Source organism: Giraffa tippelskirchi, chromosome 10 (genome assembly GCF_054371585.1).
Source record: "Giraffa tippelskirchi isolate mGirTip1 chromosome 10, T2T-mGirTip1v1.2.pri, whole genome shotgun sequence".
Lineage (NCBI taxonomy): Eukaryota > Metazoa > Chordata > Mammalia > Artiodactyla > Giraffidae > Giraffa > Giraffa tippelskirchi.
The window spans coordinates 4704689-4729124 of record NC_137284.1 but is presented as its reverse complement, the minus strand read 5'-3'; the positions used below and the strand labels follow the sequence as shown (position 1 = coordinate 4729124).

General features: G+C 48.9%; 1 protein-coding gene across 4 annotated transcripts in view; it reads right to left on the bottom strand.

The window, feature by feature from the left end:
* CPT1A (carnitine palmitoyltransferase 1A) overlaps positions 1-160 on the bottom strand; it is a 59381-nt gene extending 59221 nt beyond the window's left edge. For all 4 annotated transcript variants that reach the window (XR_014066175.1, XM_081531774.1, XM_081531775.1 and 1 more), the window contains exon 1: positions 110-160. The gene's annotated coding sequence lies outside the window, so the exon portion shown is untranslated. The remainder of the gene's footprint in view (positions 1-109) is intronic.
* Between the last annotated feature and the right edge of the window lie 24276 nt (positions 161-24436).

The window sequence follows — 24436 nt, the reverse complement described above, 5'->3', positions numbered from 1 at the left end:
GATCGGGGACCCTGCCGTCCCCGTCCGCCCCCGGCCCCGGGGCCCGCTGCAGCCAGTGCTCGGCGCCCGCCCGCCCTCCCCGCGGCGCGCGGACTCAGCCCGGCCTTACCGAGTCTGCGGACAGAGGTGCAGCGGCAGCGACAGCAGCGGCCGAGTGAGCGAGCGGCGAGCTGGAGCCGGGGGCGGGAGGACAGCGGGCGAGGCTGAATGCACCCGGAGCCGGCAGAGGCCGATTGGCTGAGGCGCGCGGGGCTGCGGCCGGGCGGGCGGCGACTCCCGGCGCCCGGCGGCCGGGGGCGGGGCCTGGACGGGGCGGGGCATCCGCAGGGGCGGGGCGCCCTGGGCAGCTGGGCCCGCGAGGAAACTGAGGCTGGCGAGGGGGTGGGGTCACACCACCTCCTCTTCTGCAAGCCTGGGACCTAGGGGGAGATTTCTCGTCCTGCGAACCTCAGTTTCCTCATCTGAAAAATGGGCCAGCTCATTAGGGCCATGCCCATAAATGCGCTTAGCACAGTGCCTAGCTCGTGCTCGACCTTTATAGGCATTGCCCCATATAATCCTCAGGGCACTCCTATAAATAGCTGATCCTAGCCCGGGCTGGAGAAAGGATCACTAACCTGCCCACTAAGATCACACTAAGAAGATGGATCCGACTGTAGGCCCGGGTCTGATGCTAGAGCCCACACCTCAAATTGGACCCTATACCCGGAGTGAGAGCTGAGAGGATCTTTGGGCCGCGTGACTCCTGGCGTCGAAACCTTAATGCTTATTCCAGTGAGCCTTCTGAGCCTCCTCTTCATATAACTGGGATAAAAATTCCTCCCCTGCGAGGCTTTGGTAAGATTTAGGAAACTATTCAGATGCCGAAAGCATAGTAGGTACCAGGAAAGAACTGGCTGGAGGTGGAGACGAAGTGACCCGTATACTTTGTATGGGTCCTGAGCTCGCACTGGCCGGTCTCAGGGTCTAAATCTAGGCCGACGGCAGCTGCCACCGGGCAGCTACATCGTGGGATCCGCGCTTCCCGCGGGGTCAGCTGCCCCTTCCCTGTCTTTGTCGGAACTGTTCCCCAGGCCCCAGCTCGTGGTCCCGCATACAGCAGGTGATCCGTCAAAAACCCGTTTAATGAACAAAGACCGGGCTTTCCTAAAGGTCAACCACTTCTTTGGGCGGTGAAAACCCCATGCTGACTTCTGTCTTTCGGTCTGCAGTATTTTGGTCGGCACCGCAGATGGATTTAGAAGAGAAAATGAAAGTCCTCTCTAGTTCCCGCCCCCATCACCGCCGCTACTACTGAGCACCGTGGGCGCACACTCTCCAGGCTGCTTTGAATGAAGTGGTAGGATAACTGCCGTTTATAACACTCCTTTGTTTTCACTTGGCTTAGGTCGTGGACCGGTCACCGAGATAACCAAGGCTTTCACTGTTTCTAACGCGCCCCAGGGACACTTAGCCCTTCCCTAGTGGCTCAGACTGTAAAGAATCTGCCTGCAACGTTGGAGACTGGGGTTCGATCCCTGGGTCGGGAAGATCCCTTGGAGAAGGAAATGGCAACCCACTCCAGTATCCCTGCCTGGAGAATCCCATGGACAGAGGCGCCTGGTGGGCTACAGTCCATGGGGTCGCAAAGAGTCAGACACGACTGAGTGACTAACATGGACACTTAGGCTCCCCCTTTTCACTTCCACAGGCATAAATGAAGCTGCTTGGGCGGTCAGTGTGTGTCTTTGAAAGACTGTATCTCCCTGTAGATCACTAGAAGTGAATCGACAAGGTCAAAGGACAGGCATGTGAGACGTCTTGGTGACATTTTGGTGCCACTTGCAGAGCTGAGCTGCCCTCTGGGAAAGCGTCCACTCCCACCAGTGCCTGGGAGGGCAGCCTCATCCCCAGAAGCTCACCACCACTGACCCTCAGTCCTAAAGAGGGTGGGAGGGGATGGGTATCTCTCCTTATTTCAATTTGCATTTCTTTGAAGTTAGAAGATTTCATTCCCCTGCTGGCTCCTGTCTGGCTGGTGAGCGATCCCAGGCTGAGAAGCCTGGAAGATCTCCTGGCCCGAGGGCAGGTGGGATGGACCAGGGTGCACGTGGCAGAGTCTGGGCTGCTCCGCACCAGCCCTGGTCACTCCAGCGTCCGCCAGCACGCATCTACCTGCCTGTGGGCCTTCCAGGCTTGTGCCTCGCAAGTTGGACTGTCTCCCTACCTCACACGCCCTTTCCTCCGATGCTTGGAACCCCAGCTGTCGGCAGGCCCCGCCCCAGGCTCACTTTCTCCCTCATTCCTGGCCCTCACCAGTGCCCCTCGGCGCATGGGGGCTGGGGGATTGGCCCTGCGCAGGGCTGTTTCCAGGGCTCTGCGGCCTTGACTGTGCAGCCCTCCCTGCGAGCTGCCTTGGTGTCACCGGCAGGCCGGGAGGGACAGGGCAGGGGTGGTCACCTCCCCGCTCACCTGTGCCCCAGAGGCTGGACTCTCTCCAGGACCTTAAAGAGCCCACACCCGCGAGCAGCTGCGGCAGGGGGGCGGCGGAGGCCTTACTCCCTTCTCAGCTCTGCTCCCCAGACTGCAGCTCCCTGGGGACTGCAGTTGCCTGGAGCGACTATTAATAAAGAACAGAGGATCTAGCTCCCCGGGGAGCTCCGGCCTGATCGGACCCTGAGTTTCCTCGGGACCAAAAATAGCCTAGAGTCTGCTTCAGAAAGTAACCTTTCTCCTTCTCTGTTTTCCCCAAATTCTTTCCCAGTTTGATTCAAACACACTGTAGCAGCCGCCTGTTGTGTCTATAAGGAACCCTTTAAAAAAAAAAATGCATGTAATGTTTTCATTATTACTCAAACATTGTCCCTCTGTTCTTCTGATTTCTTTAAAGCAAATCCAGAACTCTTATCATCTTGTCCACGAGTTCTTGAGTACCAATCACTGAAAGATAAAGATTTTTTGGCAATGGCACATGGCTTGTGGGATCTTAGTTCCCGACCAGGGATGGACCCGTGCCCTCGGCAATGAGAGGGCAGAGTCCTAACCACTGGACAGCCAGGGAGATTCCCAAAAGATAGAGGCTCTTTTAATAAAAACATAAGGGCAATGCCATTGTCCAACCTAAAATAGAGAAACAATTGTAATACAAAGCTTGTAAGGCCTTCCTGGCCTGCCAAGAGCACAGTTGAGTCCCATTCACTCTTGCCAGCCACATTTCTTGCTGGCAGCTCCCAGCGGGTTCTGATCCAAAAGTGTGTGAGATTTTTTGAAACTCAGTTTCCATTTCCCAATGGAAGAATTTTGTAATCTCTGGGTTCTGCACTTCTGAACTTGAACTTTGAATCCTGTAGGCAGTGAGTAAACAGTGATAGTTTCACGTCAGGGTAGTGACGGTGTTTGCTTGGCCAGCATCACTGGGGTTTGGGGAGGACAAAATGAGGTAATGCGGATGCAAGCAAAGGAGGAAGGCAGCTAGACCATGTGCTGGTGAAAGCCACTCAGAGCGACAGCATATTCTTCATTGAATGGGCTCAGCTTATGACCCAGTAACCCTACTCCTGCTTGTGCGACAAAAAAGAAATGAGAACCCATGTCCTCGAAAAGACGCGTGCAAGAAGGTTTACGGAAGATTCGCCTCAGGTGACAAAAATCCAGGAACAACCCAGATGCCCGGCAGCAACAGCATGGGTAAATTAATCATGGTTTCACCATACAGTGTAATACTACTCAGAAAAAAGTAAACTACTGACACACGCAACGTGGGCAGATCTTACAGATGTTATGCTGAGCAAAAGGAAGCCAAACAAACACATGAAAGTAAATATACTGCATGATTTCAATAACAGAAGTGAGACCTATTGATGGCAATGATGGTAATCACTAGAAATACACAAAGAAGCCCCCGATGTGGGTGTGTGTGTGAAGATGCATCGCTCTGTATGCTTAAGATTATACTCTAACAATCTTTGCTCCCTGCGTGTTAAGCCTCAGTTTTAGAAATCAAAACTTAAAAAAGATCCTTGAGGTCGAGATCTTGACAGGCCTGCCTGGACACTGGGACCTCAAAGACCAGAAAGAAGTGACTGTCCTGCAGCACATATTAGCAGATGCCTGAATATGCAAATGAGAGCACTGACGAAAGACTTGGTGCTTTAATCTGTGTGGGTCAGGAGTTGGTACAAGAGAGGTCAATTCTTCCCCTTTGGAGAAGGAGATGGGGAGGTCAATAGCTTTTGAGTGGATAGTTTTTAAACTTGGGGGAGGCTGGTTCCCTGACCCTTTGAAAACCTGATGACAGCTACAAACCTTTTTTTCCAGAAAAATGCACACACACATGAAGAGTGGTAAAGAATATCAGTCTTGGAGCTTCCTAAGCCCCTGTACCAACTCCTGACCCACACAGATTAACAAAAATGTATCCGCAATTTTGAAACAAGGTAAAAGGATATCTGAAATGTCCTTTCACTGGCTCACTGTCTTTACAGGCCACCCAGGGATTAGCTCTTTCTCTAGGGGATTGTGTCTGGAGTAAGCCCTAGACGCTACAAAGTTACATGTAACTGGTAAATTTTTGTCCAACAAAAATGCCAGGGTTAAAACAGATCACTAATAAGGACCTACTATATAGCACAGGGAACTCTACTCAGTGCTCTGTAATGGCCTATGGGGGAAAGAATCTAAAAAAGAGTGGCTATATGTATATGTATAACTGATTCACTTGGCTGCATACCTGAAATTAACACACCATTGTAAATCAGCTATATGCCAATAAAATTTTTAAAAAAGGAAAAGAAATGCAAGGATTTCTATCGGTTGAAAAAAGGAATTTTCCCCAAAGTTGTGGTTTTGTTGGCCGGTAGAATATTAACCACTTTTATATCTATTTAGGAAAATCAGATTTTGTCTACCTTCCCATGCAGGGAAATCCCCAGCTCTTCCCCATTGTGTATTTCTTCCCTGTTTTTTTTTTCTTTACTGTTCACGAGAAACATTTCACTTTCTTTTGGAAAGAATTTTCTTGTCTAAAATTTTATTTATTTATTTGCCACACTGCATGACACTTGGGGTCTTAGTTCTTTGACCAGGGATCGAACCCCTGCCCCCTGTATTGGGAGCTCTGATTCCTAACCACTGGACCACCAGGGATTCCCCAACACTTCACTCCTGACAGTTTCTGGTCACCCAGTGTGTGGAGGTTTTCCCCACACCAACAAGCAATTCATGGACACCAGCAGGGTGTCCAGGAATCAACTCCAGTCTGACACCCTCTGTTCATTGACAGTATCGGATTTCACAGGTTAAGGGCTCAGACCCACAAGACTATCTCCCCTCTTCCCCTTCATGTCAGGTGCAAGCCCAGATTATCATCTGTGCTTCTGACCACCTGCTACAGATCAGAGGTTCCTAAGAGCCCCCCTTACTTGAGTTCGATTGATCACAGAACTCAAGGAAACACATTCACAAGTAAAGGGTATGATCAAGGATGCAGATGAACAGCTGGACAAAGGCATACGCAGGGCTCACCCGTGACTGCGTGCACTTGCCCCTTCCCCGGGTCCCACCCTGTTGAGACCCTCTGCTCCATTTCACTGTTGCCCCATCTCCCCCCAGGAGACTGCTTCTTCTGTAACCTGTGAGTCACCCCTGCCCCTGTTCCCCCTCCCCTGGGACCTGTTCTGAGATGCTTTCCCTGGCTCCCTTCCATCTGTTCTTGCCCCAGCCTAGATGAGGTTCCCAGCTTCTTGCCTTGGCCCTACCTCTGCTTGCCAGCCTTGCTCCCCTGCGAGATTCCACCTTGCCACACTGGCACCTCCATTCTGACCCTCCCAAATCCCCAACAGAGGGGCCCGCTCCAAGAGAAATGACTCAACCTCCTTGCTCTCTAGGGCTGAGTGACCCACCAGAAGAAGTCAAACTTCAGGTGCCAGCAAAGCAGGGCCACAAGGAAAAGAAAATGGAGAAGTGTTATATTTTCTATGTTAAAGAAAGCAGCAAATAGCCTTCGAGGGAAAAATGAGACCCTTGCTGGATTTTCTTACACTTATTTTAGTAATATATCTTTTAAATGACATGTGAAGAGGTTACCCTAATCATTTCAGCAAGTAGGGTGTTTTTGGTTTGTTTTTGGCCGCACCATGCAGCAGGTAGGATCTTAATTTCCCAACCGGGGATGGAACCCACGCCCCCTGCAGTGGAACTGCAACTGGACCATCAGGGGAGTCCCAGGTAGGACTTTCAAATGATCTGAATACAGCCCTGGTCTTACCTGTATTCATTCACTTGTCCATTCATTCATTCACTTGGGAAATACGTACTGAGCAACTCAGCAGTGACAGAGCCTTTAGATCAAGGCCTGTCCTCAGGAGTCCACATTCTGGTGGGAAAGGCAGGCAAGTAACAAGCACTCTCTCATGTAAAAAGAAAGGGGAAATGAGGAAACAAAGTAGAAAGTGGGAGAGAGGGTGTGTCGCCCAGGACAAGGTGGGTGGGGACTGGTATTCAGTGGACCACAAGCTCCAAAGAATGGGAACCCTGTAACCAGAACCTAATTTATCACAGAGCCTTAGAAATGTTAGCTGCATGATTAACTGATGAATGGGTGGGTGGATGGGTGGTGAAAGGGTGGGTGGGTGGGTGAGTGGTGTATGCATGGAGGACCCTGCAGGCTTTGGCTTCCTGGTGCCTCTCCATTTGGCCCTTCCTTTCCAGGCCCTCATCCCATCTCAAAGTCCCCCTGCAGGAACATCTAAACTGTCCTGCACCTGAAGTCACCTTCTGCATCTCAACACCTTCGCTGCATCCTGTGACCTCAGGCAGATCTAGCTATTCACACATAATTTGCCTGCACAACACAAAGTGAAAATGCAGACCCTTATTTAAAAGTTACCAAAAATTTCAAGACAGTGGTAAGAGCATTAAACCAACCAGCACAGGGCTCTTCTGCCTGCTGACCCCACAGGTGGGACACTCATGCGAGCCGCCCTGTCTCCGGGGCAGGCCCAGAAGGCCTCCCCAGACCTGCACCCAGGGGACCTTGATGATTCCTGTGCTCCTTCCGCTCAAGTCCTCACCCCACTTCCTGCCTCTGGGCATCTATTCTTACTGTCTCTGCTGCCCAGGGAGCTGTCCCACACCATGGGCTAGGTGCCAGGGAGGGAGAGGGGGAAACCACACCCAGTCCCGACTCCCCAGAGAAGATGGGTTCTGGCGCAGCTGCCGCCCTGCCCAGCAGTGAGGCCTAGAGCGGGTAAACTTTCCTTTGTTGCAAAATGGGAGCAAGGAGGACCATGCTGGGTCGGTCCTTTAGAGGGAGGAGGGCTACAAGGTTGTGCTCACCATAGTCCTCCCTCTAAAAAATCCTGCTAAGACAAGAAGTGTTCCCTGTGGCTCAGACAGTAAAGAATCTGCCTGCAATGCAGGAGATGTGGGTTTGATCCCTGGGTCAGGAGGATCCCCTGGAGAAGGGAATGACAACTCGCTCCAGTGTCCTTGCTTGGAGAATCCCATGGACAGAGGAGCCTGGCAGGCTACAGTCCATGGGGTGGCGAAGAGTCCAACACGACTGCGTCTGACTGAGTGACTAACACACACTTGATGGATGCCCTCAGCTGTTTCACAAATAAGCTTGATGGATGCCCACCAGCTCCCAACGCGCCTGTGGGGGTGGGGTGCAGCCTCCACTCTGACCTAGATCCTGAAATACTAGCCACTGGCCACCTCCATTTTCACTTGAAAAATTCCCACTTAACCTTCAAAGTCCAGCTCAGACACTATCAGCCCTAGAAGCCGGCCTCAGATGACCCCAGACAGACTGATAACTGCCCCCTCCCACCCGGCCGGTTCCAGGACACCGGCCTTTTCTGAGATCTGAGGCGTCTCCCAGCCTCACTGCTGGTCCGGAACCGCAGTCCGGTCCCATTTCTGAAGGCTCTGGGCTTGGACTCAGCCAACTCTCCAAACCTTTTGTAGACAGGAAAAGAGGGAGATTGGCTGGGCGCTAACTGGCCGCCTGATACAAGAATCCTTTCCCAGAGATCTCTTGCGTTTGGTGCGAGGAGGAAGACCCGGATTTCGGGGGTGGGGGGGGGGTGCGGAGGAGGAAGTGACAGCCCCAGCAGAGGGGAGCCGCGGGGGGGGGGGATGTTGGAGGCGGGAGCGGCCGACCGGTGGTTACTGGCAGCTGCAGGATGCAGTTTCAGTTGAAAAAAAAAAAAAGCCCAATTGTCCTGCTCCCTCGAATCTGTGTGTTTCTCGCAGGAACGATCCCGAAGCTGCAGCCCCCTCCCCTGCCCGCCCGGGGTACCCGCCTGGGTACCCGCCGCAGGCCCGGGGAAGGTCAAGGCCCCGCGGGTCCAGCCGGCTGGGGAGGCGCTGGTGGTGGGTAGGGAGGGGCCCGGGATGCCCCCCCTCCCACCCGGGCTTCCTCCTCCCCGCCTCCTTTCGACGCGCACAGACTGCCTCTTTTGCGTCCCGGGGTCGCCCGGGGTCGCCCCGTTACGCAGGGGGAGGAGCTGGAGGTTGGGTCCGGGAGGCGGCCTCTGCAGCGCGCGAGCTGCCCGCGCTCCCGCCGGGGTCAGCCGGGGTCAGCCGGCGGGCGGGACTGGGTGCTCCCGGCGCTCGCGGCGGGCACTCCGGGTCAGAGCAGACTTCGGGAGGTGACGGTGGGGCGCGGGGCCGCGCGGGGGTACGAAATCCACCCTCCTCGACGATTTCAGGCCGCAGAGGGGAGGCTGGAGGGGGGCGGCGCGCGTGCCCTCCAGGCTGGACACCCCCCCGGCGGCAATCGGAGCGCGCCCGCCCTGCGCCCCCTCTGAGCGCGGGGCTGCCTCGTCGCCGCGCGCTTCCTGCTGGGGTGCCCTCGTCTATGCAACCCCGGGCGGATCCGCCTACGCCGCGGCCCGTGGCCGCAGGGGCTGAAGCGGGAGGTGGCTTCCAGGGCTGGCACCCCTTTCTTAAGCTTTTAAATGACGCAGTTGAGGTGTTCAACAGGAAACACTTTAACAGTAATCCAAAAGCTTTAAAATTGCCTGGAATCTCACGCCCTGATAACACGCGGGTGCATTTCCTTTCCGACTTTGGTCAGCGCTATCTTTAGGTATCGTTTCACTCTCATTTCCTGCGTGTTTACAAAACAGAAGTCGTAAGGTACCTAGGTCAGTTCAGTTCTGTCGCTCAGTCGTGTCCGACTCTTTGCGACCCCATGGACTGCAGCACGCCTGGCTCCTCTGTCCATCACCAACTCCCGGAGCTTGCTCAAGCTCATGTCCATTGAGTCGGTGATGCCATCCAACCATCTCATCCTCTGTCACCCCCTTCTCCTCCTGCCTTCAATCTTTCCCAGCATCGGGGTCTTTTCAGATGAGTCAGTTCTTCGCATCAGAAGGTACCTAAGCGTTCCTATTGGTGTTTTGATTTGATGCCTTTCATTTTCATCAAGTGCTAGATGGATTCTCTTGGAAGACGTGGCAGCTGCACAGATGCCCCCTGGTCACCTCCCTCCCCACCCCATCCAACTCCCCTGTCTGGTAGTAACCTCGATTGTTAGTCTACTGGATATTCTTCCAGATTTTTCCACAGTTTACATCTTCCTAAGTATATATGCTTTTATTTAGGGGTCTCTTTTACATAAGTCAGATTGGGTTGTATGGAATACCCCCACCTCCCACTTAACAGTATGTTTTTGGAAATCACTTGGTCCAGACACACCTCTTTCTTAACTACCGTGTCATTATAGTCTACAGTTTGAAGGCACCTTCCTTCATTTCGAGCATTCTCGGTTGTCTGTTGTTAGTGTGTTTCTCTCTAACCATTCACCCCAAATGTGTTTGCTGGGCTCCTGCTGTGTGCTAGACCCCTCCTAGGTTCAGGAGGTATAAGGATGAACAAAATGGACACCACCCTCCTGGACCTGACCTTCTACATGGGCACTGCAGGTGCGTGAGGAGGGGGTATTTATGTTTTAAATAGAGAGTATGTTCCAATCATTCATTTGGCTCAAATATCAAATCAATACAAGAAGTGTCTAGAAAAACACTGGACACACTCATTGGTTTCTTATGCTTCCTTTCAGAATTTCCCCATGAAAATACAAGCAAAAATGAGTTGTATGTACATTTCCCTCCTCACTGGTGTAAAATGAAGCTTGCTATAGCCCCCTGCTCTGTGCTTGCTTTTGATAGATTAAAAAAATGTACTTACATGTCTTGGCACTGTTTCCCTGTCCTCACGGGACAGAGCTTCCTGTTTAACTTTATTTGTGGATGATTTCAGGGTGCCCAGTGTACCCTGTCATAGGGTTTATTCTGCCCCAGTATATTTGTGCCCTGTGACATTTGGGCGTTTCCTGTCTTTGCCGTATAATGTCGTAGCAGTGAATAACTGTACAAAGGTCAGTTCTTCCACCTGGAAGTCAGTCCATAGAGTGGATTTTCAGAGCTGTGGTTGCTGGGTCAAGGCCTTGTGTGTACACAGTGTTGGTGTATGTCACTGTTTGGCTGCTGTATTAGTCAGGGTTCTCCAGAGAAGCAGATGGGTGGAGGAGATTATTATATACAATACACATATAATTTTATATATAGCATAATATAAAATAATAGTTACAAGGAATTGGCTCACCACTATGGAAAAACAATACAGAGGTTCCTCAAAAAACTAAAAACAGAGTTGGCATATGATCCAGCAATTTCACTCCTGAGCATATACCCAGACAAAACTCTAATTTGAAAACATACATGCGCCCCTATGTTCATAGCAGCACTGTTTACAATAGGCAAGACATGGAAACAGCCTAAATGTCTACTGACAGATGAAAGGATAAAAATATGATACATATATACAGTGGAATACTATTCAACCATAAAAACAATGAAATAATGCCATTTGCAGCAACATGGGTGGACCTAGAGATTGTCATTTAGTCAGTCAGAAAGAAAAAGAAAAATGCCATATGATCTCATTTACATGCGGAATCTAAAATATGGGACAAATGTATATACCCTGAAAACAGACTCACACATATAGAAAACAGACTTGTGGTTGCCAAGGGGGTGGGGGGTCGGGGAGGGAAGTAATGGGAGTTTGGGATTAGCAGAGGCAAACTATTATATATAGGGTGAATAAACAAGGTTATACTGTATAGCATAGGGAACTACATTCAAAATTCCATGACAAACCATAATGAAAAAGAATATGAAAAGGAGACTGAGTTACACTGCTATTCAGAAGAAATGAACACAACATTGTAATCAACTGTACTTCCATAAAATTAAAAAGAATTGACTCACCTAATTATGATTTGCAGTCTTCACGTTGGTGAGCTGGTGGTGTAGTTCCAATCTGCAGGACCCAGGAAGAGCCAATGTTTCAGTCTGAGTCCGAAGGCAGGATAAAAACCTTCCAAGGCAGAGCTGCCTCGTACTCAGGGGGAGACCAGCCTTTTCTATTCAGGCCTTCAACTGATTAGATGAGGCCCACCCAAACTTAGGGTGAGCAGTCTGCTTTCCTCAGTCTACTGATTCAAACGTCAGAGTCATCAAGAAACACCTTCACAGACAGACCTAGAATAATGTTTGACCAAGTTTCAGGGCCTCCTGTGGCCCAGTCAAGTTGACATGTAAAATTATTCCTCATACCTTCACCAGTGTGTCTTTTTTTTTTTTTTTGGCAGCCTGTTGCAATTTAAATGTGTTATATGCGGGGTAAAAGAAAACTGCATCTAACATTATTATAAATAAAAGAGATCAGTCATCAAGGGCTCCAGAGTGAACAGCATCTTCAGAACCTCCATGCTTATGTCTTTGCTTTCTGGGTGTAGTTTAATAAGATCATCAACTCAAAGAATGGTAATTGCAGCTTCAGTTGCAAATTTCAGACTCTTAACTTAAACCATGGTTGATTCAAACATCCCTGCTTGTGTGTTGTCGTGGGGTTTACCATTGACCAAGTCAAGGCCAACCCATTTTAGATTTTTGCCTTCTGGGTTAACTTGAGCGTCATTATGAAAAGCTCTTAATTTTGCAACCAGATCTGTGGAGTCTTGGGCAGCATTAACTGCCAGAGTATTAAGAATACCAAGAAGAAATCTTGCAAACTCCGCAATAGCGAGCACCAGTGTGTCTTTAAAAAAAATTTTTTATTTATTTATTTCGGGCCGTGCTGGGTCTTTGTTGCTGTGTGGGCTTTTTCTCTGGCTGTGGCGAGCGGGGGCTACTCTCCAGTTGCAGTGTGCGGGCTTCTCATTGCAGCGGCTTCTCTTGTTGTGGATGCACAGGTTTCAGTAGTGGACGATGTGGGTTCAGAAGCTGTGGCTCCCAGGCTCTAGAGCACAGACTCAGTAGTTGTGGTGCATGGACTTGGTTGCTCAGAGACAAGTGGGATCTTCCCGGACCAGGGATGGAAGCCATGTCTCCTGCATTGGCAGGCAGATTCTTTACCACTGAACCACCAGAGAAGCCCTCGCCCACCCCGCCAAGTGTGTCTTTTAATTATATTGGATGAACCTAGCACTTACTATACAGAGTGAAGTGAATCAGAAAGAGAAAGATAAATATTATATTCTAACGCATATACACGGACTCCAGAAAAATGGTACTGAAGGATTTATATTCAGGGCAACAATGGAGAAACAGACATAGAGAATAGACTTATGGACATGGAGAAAGGGGAGGAGAGGGTGAGGTGTATGGAAAGAGTAACATGGAAACTTACATTACCATATATAAAATAGATAGCCAATGGGGATTTGCTGTATGGCTCAGGAAACTCAAAAGGGGGCTCTGTATCAGCCTCTCTAGGGTGGGAATGGGTAGGGAGATGGGAGGGAGGTTCAAAAGGGAGGGGATATATGTATACCTATGGCTGATTCATGTTGAGGTTTGACAGCAAACAGCAAAATTCTGTAAAGCAATTATCCTTCAATAAAAAAAGAAACAAATTAAAAAAACCCACAGCATTATCAAAATATAATTCACAGCAGTTCCCTGGTGGCTTAGTGGTTAGGATTCCAGGCTTTCACTTCTGTGGGCTGAGTTCAGTCCCTGGTTGGGAAACTGAGATCCCATAAGCCACGCAGTGTGGCCAAAATACACAAATAAAATATAAGATATAGATGTTACATATATATAATTCACATATAAGACATAGTTCATCCAGCTGTAATGTATTCTCAATGGTTCTTAGTCTATTTACAGAGTTGTGCAATGATCACCATGATCAATTTTGGCAATTTGCATTATTCCCCAAAGAAACCTCCTACAGTTAGCAGTCACTTCCCATTCGACCCTATCTCTCTCAGGCTTAAGCAACCATTAATCTGCTTCAGGTCTGTATGGATTTGGCTGTTCTGGACATTTCACATGCATGGAATCAACTTTGTGTAGGCTTTGGGGCCAGCTTCTTTCACTGAGCATAGTGTTTTTGAGGTTCATCCGTGTGGTAGTATATGTCAGCATTTAATTCTTTTCTATGACTGAATACTGTCTCACTGTATGTATATACCACATTTCAGAAATCCATTCGTCTGGTGATGGGTATTTGGCTTCTTCCCACTTCTGGGCTATGCACCATTTTATACTCCCATCAGCAGCATAGGAAGTTTACACTTTCTCCACGTCCTCAGCAATACCTGTTATTACCTGTAGCTTTGATTACAGCCATCCTTGTGGGCATGAAGGAGTCTCTCATTTTGGTTTTGACTTGCTAAACAGTTCATCTTTCGACTGATTTTTTTGAAGAAGATTTTTTTCTATACATTTATTATCCTTTTATGGCTTCTGAATGTTGACTTAAAGAAAAAAATTGTCCCTACTCTAGGATCATAAAGAAGATTTCCTATATTCCCTTCTGGTACTTCTATGTTTTCAAGTTTTACATTTAAAACTTGGATCCATTTGGATTTTATTCTGCCATGTGCAGTGAAGTATGCATCAACTTCTTTCTCTTTTCCAGAAGTTATACTGTGTCTTGGCACCTGTAGGGGGTGGAGAGAGGATTTTGATCGGGAGGCTGGGAAGCCCAGTGTGAGGAGGTGACGCTGCATGGAGACCTGGATGAAGTGAGGAGCAGCGAGACCAGGGTGGCTGCAGGTGGGGAGGCCACAGGTACGAAGATGGCCAGGTCACCTAGGGCCTTATAGGTAACCATGTGGAATAGGATTTCATTTGGAGTTTAATAATACTGAAGAGCTGAAGGTAAGATCTTTATAGCTGTTTACTTGATTAAAATAACAGCTGGAAAGGGAACTTCTGTGTCCAAGGTTGTGTGCGTGCCTGCTCAGTCATGTCTGACTCTTTTCAACCCCATGGACTGTAGCCCAGCAGGCTCCTCTGTCCGTGGGACTTCCCAGGCAAGAATACTGGAGTGGGGTGCCATCCCCTTCTCCGGGGGATCTTCCTGACCCAGGGATTGAGTCAAGTGGGCCTTAGAAAGCATCACTACGAACAAAGCTAGTGGAGGTGATGGAATTCCAGTTGAGCTATTTCAAATCCTGAAAGACGATGCTGTGAAAGTGCTGCACTCAATATGCCAGCAAATATGGAAAACTCAGCAGTGGCCACAGGACTGGAAAAGGTCGGTTTTCATTCCAATCCCGAAGAAAGGCAATGCCAAAGAATGCTTGAACTACCGCACAATTGCACTCATCTCACATGCTAGTAAAGTAATGCTCAAAATTCTCCAAGCCAGGCTTCAGCAATACATGAACTGTGAACTTCCAGATGTTCAAGCTGGTTTTAGAAAAGGCAGAGGAACCAGAGGTCAAATTGCCAACATCTGCTGGATCATCGAAAAAGCAAGAGACTTCCAGAAAAACATCTATTTCTGCTTTATTGACTATGCCAAAGCCTTTGACTGTGTGGATAACAATAAACTGTGGAAAATTCTGAAAGAGATGGGAATACCAGACCATCTGACCTGTCTCTTGAGAAACCTGTATGCAGGTCAGGAAGCAACAGTTAGAACTGGACATGGAACAACAGACTGGTTCCAAATAGGAAAAGGAGTACGTCAAGGCTGTATATTGTCACCCTGCTTATTTAACTTATATGCAGAGTACATCATGAGAAACGCTGGGCTGGAAGAAACACAAGCTGGAATCAAGATTGCCGGGAGAAGTATCAATAACCTCAGATATGCAGATGACACCACCCTTATGGAAGAAAGTGAAGAAGAACTAAAGAGCCTCATGATGAAAGTGAAAGAGGAGAGTGAAAAAGTTGGCTTAAAGGTCAACATTCAGAAAACTAAGATCATGGCATCTGGTCCCATCACTTCATGGGAAATAGATGGGGAAACAGTGGAAACAGTGTCAGACTTCATTTTTCTGGGCTCCAAAATCACTGCAGATGGTGACTGCAGCCATGAAATTAAAAGATGCTTACTCCTTGGAAAGAGAGTTATGACCAACCTAGATAGCATATTTAAAAGCAGAGACATTACTTTGCCAACAAAGGTCCATCTGGTCAAGGCTATGGTTTTTCCATTAGTCATGTATGGATGTGAGAGTTGGATGGTGAAGAAAGCTGAGCGCCGAAGAATTGATGCTTTTGAACTGTGGTGTTGGAGAAGATTCTTGAGAGTCCCTTGGACTGCAAGGAGATCCAACCAGTCCATCCTAAAGGAGAACAGTCCTGGGTGTTCATTGGAAGGACTGATGTTGAAGCTGAAACTCTAATACTTTGGCCACCTCATGCGAAGAGTTGACTCATTGGAAAAGACCCTAATGCTGGGAAGGATTCGAGGCAGGAGGAGAAGGGGACGACAGAGGATGAGATGGCTGTATGGCATCACTGACTTGATGGACATGGGTTTGGGTAGACTCCGGGAGTTGGTGATGGGCAGGGAGGCCTGGTGTGCTGCGATTCATGGAGTCACAAAGAGTCAGACACGACTGAGTGACTGAACTGAACTGAACTGAACTCCTGCATTGCAGGCAGACTCTTCCTCATCTGAGCCACCAGATGCCACTCTCCCTTCCCCTTAAGGTTATGTTATTTCAATACTGTTTGCCATTTTATTAAATATTTTTGAAACATGGTTTAGTTACTGAATTAAAAAAAAACTTAATTGGGGGATAGTTGACAAGTAATTGGGGCTTTCCTGATGGCTCAGCCGGTAAAGAATCCGGTTGCCAATGCTGGAGATGCCGGTTTGGTCCCTGGTTTAGGAAGATCCCTGGAGGAGGAAATGGCAACCCACTCCAGTATTCTTTCCTTGGAAATCTTACGGACAGAGGAGCCTGGCAGGCTATAGTCCATGGGATCGTAAAAGAGTTGGACACTACTGAGCGGCTAAGTACACACATATACACACACACACACATGACAAGTAGTTGTGAAAACCAATAAAGGGAAACCTTACTTAAAATGGAGTCCTGGGACTTCCCTGGCAGTCCAGTGGTTAAGATTCCAAGCTTCGGATGCAGGGGTCACAGGTCTGATCCCCGGTCAGGGAACTGGATTCCACATGCCACACAGCATGAAGGAATGAATGAACAAATAAATAAAATGAAGCGAACTCCCCAAGTGTGGCTCAGATGTCTCTGCTTGGAATAAGGGCTGGCTGTTTTGGAGAGGTACTTTTGTGGCCATGAAAGCAACAAGCATTAACCTCTGATGGGATCGCCTATCCCGTCGGCCCTGAGGGTACTCTGTACCTTGATAGGGTCCCACCCAGAGCAGGCTGTGATGGCACCAACAGCCGTCCTTCAGCCGTGCCCCACCCTACAGAATTCTGAAGATGTCAGCCCCAGGATGGTGAAATAAAAACCTTGAATCAGCTTTTTGAACTCAAGAGGCTTCTCCGATGGAGTCTGGGCCTCCAGGTATAGGGTCCTCCGAGAGGCTGAGAGCAATTCTGGGGCAGGTGGAGGGGAGAAGCAGGCTTGGGGGCACGAGACAAGCCACCCCAACCTAGATCTATTGGGCCTTTGGGTTATTTTGACCTAGAAGCTGAAGCTCCAATCCTTTGGCCGCCTGATGCAAAGAGCTGACTTGTTTGAAAAGACCCTGATGCTGGGAAAGATTGAGGGCAGGAGGAGAAGGGGACGGCAGAGGATGAGATGGTTGGATGGCATCACCAACTCAGTGGACATGAGCTTGAGCAAGCTCTAGGAGACGGTGAAGGACAGTCCACAGGGTCGCAAAGAGTTGACATGACTGAGCGACTGAACAACAACAAAAGCCATTGAGAACCATCAGACACGGAAAAAGCTCTAAAAAACCTCTAAAGACAGGGCACAGGTTTTCCTTTTGTAAAGGAAATTTATGTTATTTTATACCACACTGCTTAGCTTTCAGGATCTTAGTTCCCCAACTGGGGATCAAACCAGTGCCCCGTGCAGTCAAAGTACCTCGTCACTGAACCATCAGTGAATTCCAGAAATTTTTATTTAAGAAGGCAATTTCTTTTTGTAAAGAATCTCACTGTCCCATCTAGGAAGCAGGGGACTAGAAACTCTCATCAATGGAGAAGGTAAAACTTAAACCTGCAGAGCAAGCCTCGCTAAACAACCCTTGATTTTCATTCTTTCAGAAGTCACCTTGTTGGAATTTGTTTTCACTGATCCAAAAGCGCAAATACTCTTTTCTTTGGTTTTAAGCTTAGATAGTATTTAAGGTCAAGTTCTAACCACCCCAATGCGTTCCTCATCACTGATGCTCCCTTGTGTCCATAAGAGATGCCCAGGCTAATAAACTTCTTTTTGCTTTTTGCTTCTTGTTATGTTTCTGGCCACATTGCATGGCACATGGGATCTTAGTTCCCTGACCAAGGATCGAACCCCTGTAGTGGTAGCACGGAGTCCTAGCCACTGAACCACGAGGGAAGTCCCTGCCTTTTTCTTATTAACCTGCCTTTGGTCCATCTCACTTATAAGGCCCCAGCAGGAGAACTTAAGATGGGTAGAGGAAAGCATTTTTTCCTCCCCTGCCAGGACAAACCTCCCCAGCTAGGCTTGGGACCTAGGCCACCTGGCCTCAAGTCCAGGTGCCTCTGCTAGAGCCCACACTAGAAGTGTGGCCTTGGCTCGGTTTCCTAACTTCTCCTAGCTTCAATTTCCTTATTTGTATTGATAATTAGAGGATAATAAAAGCCTGCCTTGTAAGATTATTACATGGGAGAATTACATGGGTGTGATGGTTAATTTTATCTGTCAACTTGACCAGGCTGAGGGATGCTGGTGAAACATTATTTCTAGGTGTGCCTGTGAGGGTGTTTCCAGGAGAGATTAGTGTTTGAATCACAGAGTGAGTAAAGAAGGTGGCCTAATTCCCATCAATGAGGCAGCATCATCCACTCTATAAAGGGCCTGAATTGAACAAAAAGGCAAAGGAAGGGCAAATCTGCTCTCTGCTTGAGCGGGAACACCCATTCTCTGTCCTTGGACTTCAGTGCTCCTGGTTTTTACTTTTGGATTTGGACTTATATCATTGGCTCCCCTGATTCTTGGGGCTTCCCGAGTGGCTCAGACAGTAAAGAATCTGCCTGCAATGCAGGAGAACAGGGTTCAATCCCTGGGTTGGAAAGACGCTCTGGAGAAGGAAATGGCAACCCACTCCAGTATTCTTGCCTGGAAAATCCCAAGGATAGAGGAGCCTGGTGGGGTACAGTCCATGGGGTCGCAAAGAGTCAGACATGACTGAGCGACTAATGTCCCTGGTTCCCATGCCTTAAGGTTTGGACTACAATTATACTCTTCTGGGTCGCCAGCTTGCAAGACAGCCTCCATAATAGCATGATCCAGTCTCTCATAATAAATCTCTTCCTCTATATCTATATATATCCTATTGGTCTATTTCTCTGAATAGCCCTAATACAGTGGGGTTATTTTGGGGATTTTATTGTTAACCTAAAGCGATAAAATAGCCAGGTATTTATTTATTTATTTATTTTACTAGCAAACAGGTTTATTCAAGAGCAGCAAAGAATTGCAATACAGTCACCGGACTATGGCAAACCACATACAAGTCCAGACCAGAGGAGAGGAAAGTCTTTTATAGAAGAGAGAGGGCGTTGGGAAGAACTGTTGTGAACAAAAAGCCCATTGGAGGAAACTGACTGGGGGCTGGAAGTGTAGTGTCTTTTCATTGGCTGAGTATTGACAGTCTCTCATTGGCTGAGCTGTTGCCAGGCAAGGAGAAAATCTTTGTTCCTCGGTCTAGAGGTAGTAAGCAGTGTCACTTCTGCCCAGAATCTGAATTGGGGTCAAGTGGTGAGAGCTCCCCCTTGCGGCCTCCTGAATCCATGTTTAATGAGGTTCCCCTTTATTAATTTTCCCAATGTGAAAGCGCATGCAAAGTGCCTGGCACAGCACCTGGCCTATAGCAGGCACTGGATGGAAGGTAGTGATGCAGTGGGCTTCGCTTGGCTTGAGGCAGAGTCAGACACTTTGCAGAGGAGGAGAGAAGGGCAGGGGGATGTAGAACTCCTCCCACACCTGCTGTGGGCCACTAGGCAGTCCACCTACAAACTGACCTCCCAGCAACCTCACCTGCCAGGTCCTCTCCACTTCTCAGAGGTGGAAACTGAGGCTCAAGACCCATAGCCATAGTAGTCAGTATAGGCTGGGATTCAAAATGGCCTGGGTGAGTCCAGGCTCGGGGTGAAATCTGGGTCACAGAAATGCAGTTTTGGACTTCCCTGGTGGTCCAGCAGTTAAGACTCCACCATTCCACTGCAGGTCCATGGGTTCAATCCCTGATTGGGGAGTAAGATCCCACATGCCACCAGGCGTGGCGGGTGTGTGTGTAGGGGGCGGACACGTGCGGTTTCATGTTCACAGTTAGGTATTTGTTTAATGGGTTTCCCTGGTGGTTCAGCCATAAAGAATCCGCCTGCCAATGCAGGAGACGTGGGTTCGATCCCCTGGAGTAGGAAATGTTAACCCACTCCAGTATTCTTGCCTGGGAAATTCCATGGACAGAGGGGCCTGGCGGGCTACAGTTCATGGGGTTGCAAAGAGTTAGACACGACTGAAGTGACTGAGCACGCACATACACAGTATCTGTGCAACAAGTGAGTAATTTAATAAGGAAACTGTTTCCCTGCATTCTGTGAGCTTTGCCAGTGAACTGTGGACTCTGAGAACATGAGAAACTCCCGTTTATTGCTGTTGGTCAGAAGCACAGAAGCCCTGCACCAGTCATGGGCTCTGAAGTGCGGCTGTCTCGTGGGACTGGGTCTGGGGTTCCCCCAGGCTGGTGGACCCCCAGCTGGTGTCCTGAGTCTGAGGACTGCTTGGTGTGGTGGGAGTTCCGCACTCGGTGACCAGGCGTGCGGTCCTGAGCGCACAGCAATGTGAGGGTGTGGCGGAGCAGAGAATCAGAGAGGCGTTGCTTCCACTCACAGGCCTTTTACATTTTTCCTTTGTGCATTTGGTCATTTCCTTTCTACCTTGGTGTTGTGTTCTCAGAGGCATAGAATTTCCCTTTTTTTTTTTGCCTCACTGGGTGGCTTGTGGGATCTTATTTCCCCACCCAGGGATCAAACCCGTGCCTCTGCAGTGGAAGCCCGGAGTCCTAACTGCTGGACTGCCAGGAAAAGTCCCAAGTTTCACTTTTAATGTTGATTCCTTGCTCTTTCTTTGGAGAAGGACATGGCAACCCACTCCAGTGTTCTTGCCTGGAGAATTCCATGGACAGAGGAGCCTGGCAGGCTATAGTTCAATGGGGTCGCAAGAGTTGGATACGACTTAGTGACTAAATCATCATCACCTTATTCTTTAAAAGGAAAAAGTTTGCCTTTCACCTCTTCAAATGTTCAGACTTACTATTTAAAAATAAAAAGTTGATTTGTTTTTAATATAAGTAAAGATATATGTATATATATATATATAAGAAATTTAAAAATACCTGAAATATCATCACATAGAGCTCAGTACTGCTAACACTTGGTGTACACGTTTTGCTGTGTGTGTGAACACGTGTGTGTGTGCATCTGCACCTACACGTGCACACTGTACATGATGCTCTGTAACTTGGCGTCTCATCCAGTCCCCTATTAGGAAATCTGTCTATGTTGATAAATTGGGTGCTAAATTGGGTTCCCCCAGAATCAGACCCTGAGACGGGGGTTTGGGTGAATGTCGTTTCTTTGGGGGATGACCCCTGATGATCCGGGACATATGGATGGGGGATGGGAAAAGCGAGATGAGGGAGGAAAGGGAAGCAAAACCACAGGTATCGGCGGGCAGGTCACCAGTCTGGGCAACTGTGACCAGTCCCTGTGGGAACCTCTGGGAGACACAGGAGGCATGCCTCATGCTGCTCACTCGAAGGGATGTTCCAATATTGATTCTCCAACTTGACAGCTGTGTGTGTAGCCAGGGGTGGGGCATGGGGGGGGGTGCTGACTGCACAGCACAGCCAGCTGCCTGCCTGGGGGGCTTCAGTAGGACCTGTGTTCATGTCCTGAATGGTGAGTTCTGGGGGCAATGAAGACATTGTCTACAGTCACAGGAACTATGCTTTTACCAGTTGCATACTATTCCAGTGTTAAAAAGCAGAGACATCACTTTGCTGACAAAGGTCCGTATAGTCAAAGCTATGGTTTTTCCAGCAGTCATGTACAGATGTGAGAACTGGACCAAAGAAGGATGAGCATGAAGAACTGATGGTTTTGAACTGTGGTGTTGAAGACTCTTGAGAGTCCTTGAACTGCTAGGAGATCCAACCAGTCAATCCTAAAGGAAATCAATCCTGACTAGTCATTGGAAGGAGTGCTGCTAAAGCTGAAGCTCCAGTACTTTGGCCACCTGATTCGAAGAGCCAACTCATTGGAAAAGACCCTGATCCTGGGAAAGATTGAAGGCGGGAGGAGAAGCGGGCGGCAGATGGTTCGCTAGCATCACTGACTCAATGGACATGCTAGCATCACTGACTCAATGGACATGAGTTTGAGCAAATTCCAGGAGATGGTGAAGGACAGGGAAGCCTGGTGTGCTGCAGTCCATGGGGTTGCAAAAAGTTGGACAGGACTTAGCGACTGAACAACAACAACTACAACATACTACTCCAGTGTGTGGCTAAGCTGGAATTTATTTATTTTTTAAGATTTTTTTTTTTTTTATGTGAATCATTTGTGAACAATATTGCTTCTGTTTTGTGTTTTGGTTTTTTGGCCACAAGGCATGTGGGACCTTAGGTCCCTGACCATGGATTGACCCTGACTCCTCTGCTCTAGAAGGCAAAGTCTTACCCACTGGACCACCAGGGAAGTCCCTGGAACTTACTCAATGAGTCTCCGTTGATGGGTGTACAGATGGCGAGCTGTCCATCCTATATTGGGACGCAGGTGCGTAACCGCTCACTGGTGTGATCACCTCCTTGGATCTGTCCCCTGTGGGTTGCTTCTGCCTTCAGGGACCTCTCTGCCTGGTGTCACCTGATGGGTCCAGCAGGCTCTTTGGCTCTCTTGTCTGCTCTCAAAAATTCATTGCACATACATAGAATTTTTGTGTCCCTTTGAACAAGACCCTCTGAGTTCTAGCCAGAGAATAAGTGGGAAATTAGAATGTTAAGATGGATTTGTTTTTTCCTCCTCTTCTTTTTATTCCACCCTGTGGTGCAGGATCTTAGTTCCCTGACCAGGGATCAAACCTGTGCCCCTGCAGTAGAAGCTCGGATTCCTAACTGCTGGGTCAGGGGGGAGTCCCAAGATGCCTGTTCTTTGTGCTCACGTTTAGTTGCTCAGTCGTGTCCAACTCTTTGTGACCCCCTGGACTATAGCCCACCAGGCTCCTCTGTCCATTGGATTTCCCAGGCAAGAATACTGGAGTGGGTTGCCATTTCCTTCTCCAGGCCATCTTCCTGACACAGGGATCAAATCCATGTCTCCTACTTGGTAGGCAGACTCCCCCCCCCCGCCCCACTTGAGCCACCAGGTTTTTTTCGAGTTTCATTAATTCTCTCACACAGGCAACACTTGCCCCTGGCAAAAATTCCAAAGATACTAAAGGGCAGATGCTAAGTCACTTCAGACACTAGGACTCTTTGCAACCTGCCATGGGATTCTCCAGGCAAGAATACTGGAGTTGGTTGCCATGCCCTCCTCCAGGGGACCTTCCCAACCCAGGGATTGAAGCTGAATGTCCTTTGCCACCAGGGAAGCCCAAGAGTTCCTGAGAAGACCAGAGAGGACATTTTCATCTCAAAAACATAGGCAAGTTCTTCCGAGATGACTTAGTTTCCCCTTTGTTTAATGTTTACAAGCCTTTGAAGATAAACAGGGAAGGCCTTGGGAGTGGTAGAAGGATTTCGGGAGCCACCTTTCTGGTCCTGTAAAGACTACATTTGTAAAACAGGGACGGTTTTGTTGTTTAAAAATAACCCCCCCACCCACCCAAACAAATTAAAAAAAAAGGGTAGATCAGTTCAGTTCAGTCGCTCAGTCCTGTCTGACTCTTTGCATCCCCATGGACTGCAGCTCGCTAGGCTTCCCTGTCCATCACCAACTCCCGGAGTTTACTCAAACTCATGTCCATTGAGTTGGTGATGCCATCCAACCAACTCATCCTCTGTTTTCCCCTTTTCCTCCCGCCTTCAATCTTTCCCAGCATCAGGGTCTTTTCCAGTTAGCTGGCTCTTCGCATCAGGTGGTCAAAGTATTGGAGCTTCAGCTTCAGCATCAGTCCTTTCAATGACTATTCAGGCTTAATTTCCTTTAGGTTTGACTGGTTTGATCTCCTTGCTGTCCCCAGGGTGACCTCATCTTATCTAAAGTGTTAGTCACTCAGTCATGTCTGCTTTTTGTGACTCTTTGGACTGTAGCCCATGAGGCTCCTCTGTCCATGGGATTCTCCAGGCAAGAACACTGGAGTGGGTTGCCATGCCCTCCTCCAGAAGATCTTCCCGACCCAGGGACTGAACCTTCATCTCTTGCATCTCCTGCAGTGGCAGGCGGGTTCTTTACCATTAGCACCACCTGGGAAGCTAATCCCATCTGCAAACGGCCTGCCTCCAAACGAACCTCATTCTTTTTTCTTTTTAATATTTATTTATTTCTTTGGCTGCACCAGGTCTTCGTTGCAGCTTGGGGGATGTTTAGTTGTGGCATGAGAAATCTAGTTCCCTGAGCAGGGATGGAACCTGGTCCTCTTGCATTGGGATCTGAGTCTTAGCTGTTGGATCCCCAGGAAAGGCCCAAAGTCACGTTCTGAAGTTAGGATTTCAACGTATACATTTTGGGAGGATACAGTCCAGCCCGTCATGGCCACCCATCATCCTTTTAGCCAGGTTGTCTGATTGGGCTACCTTGTCCACGCCCGCCCTGGTGACGGGTGAGGCTTCCTCCCAGGTATGGGCTGTGGCGGGTGAGCCTCGATGCCCCTAGACTGGAATTCCCCGAGGAATTGGCATGCCACTTCCCCTTGAGGAGCCAGAGGCCTTGGACGTGGCTCTCGGGTGATTGGAGGACGCTTGGGCCCTGACGCCCTGGCATAGGGGGCAATGCCCCAGGGCACTGGCTA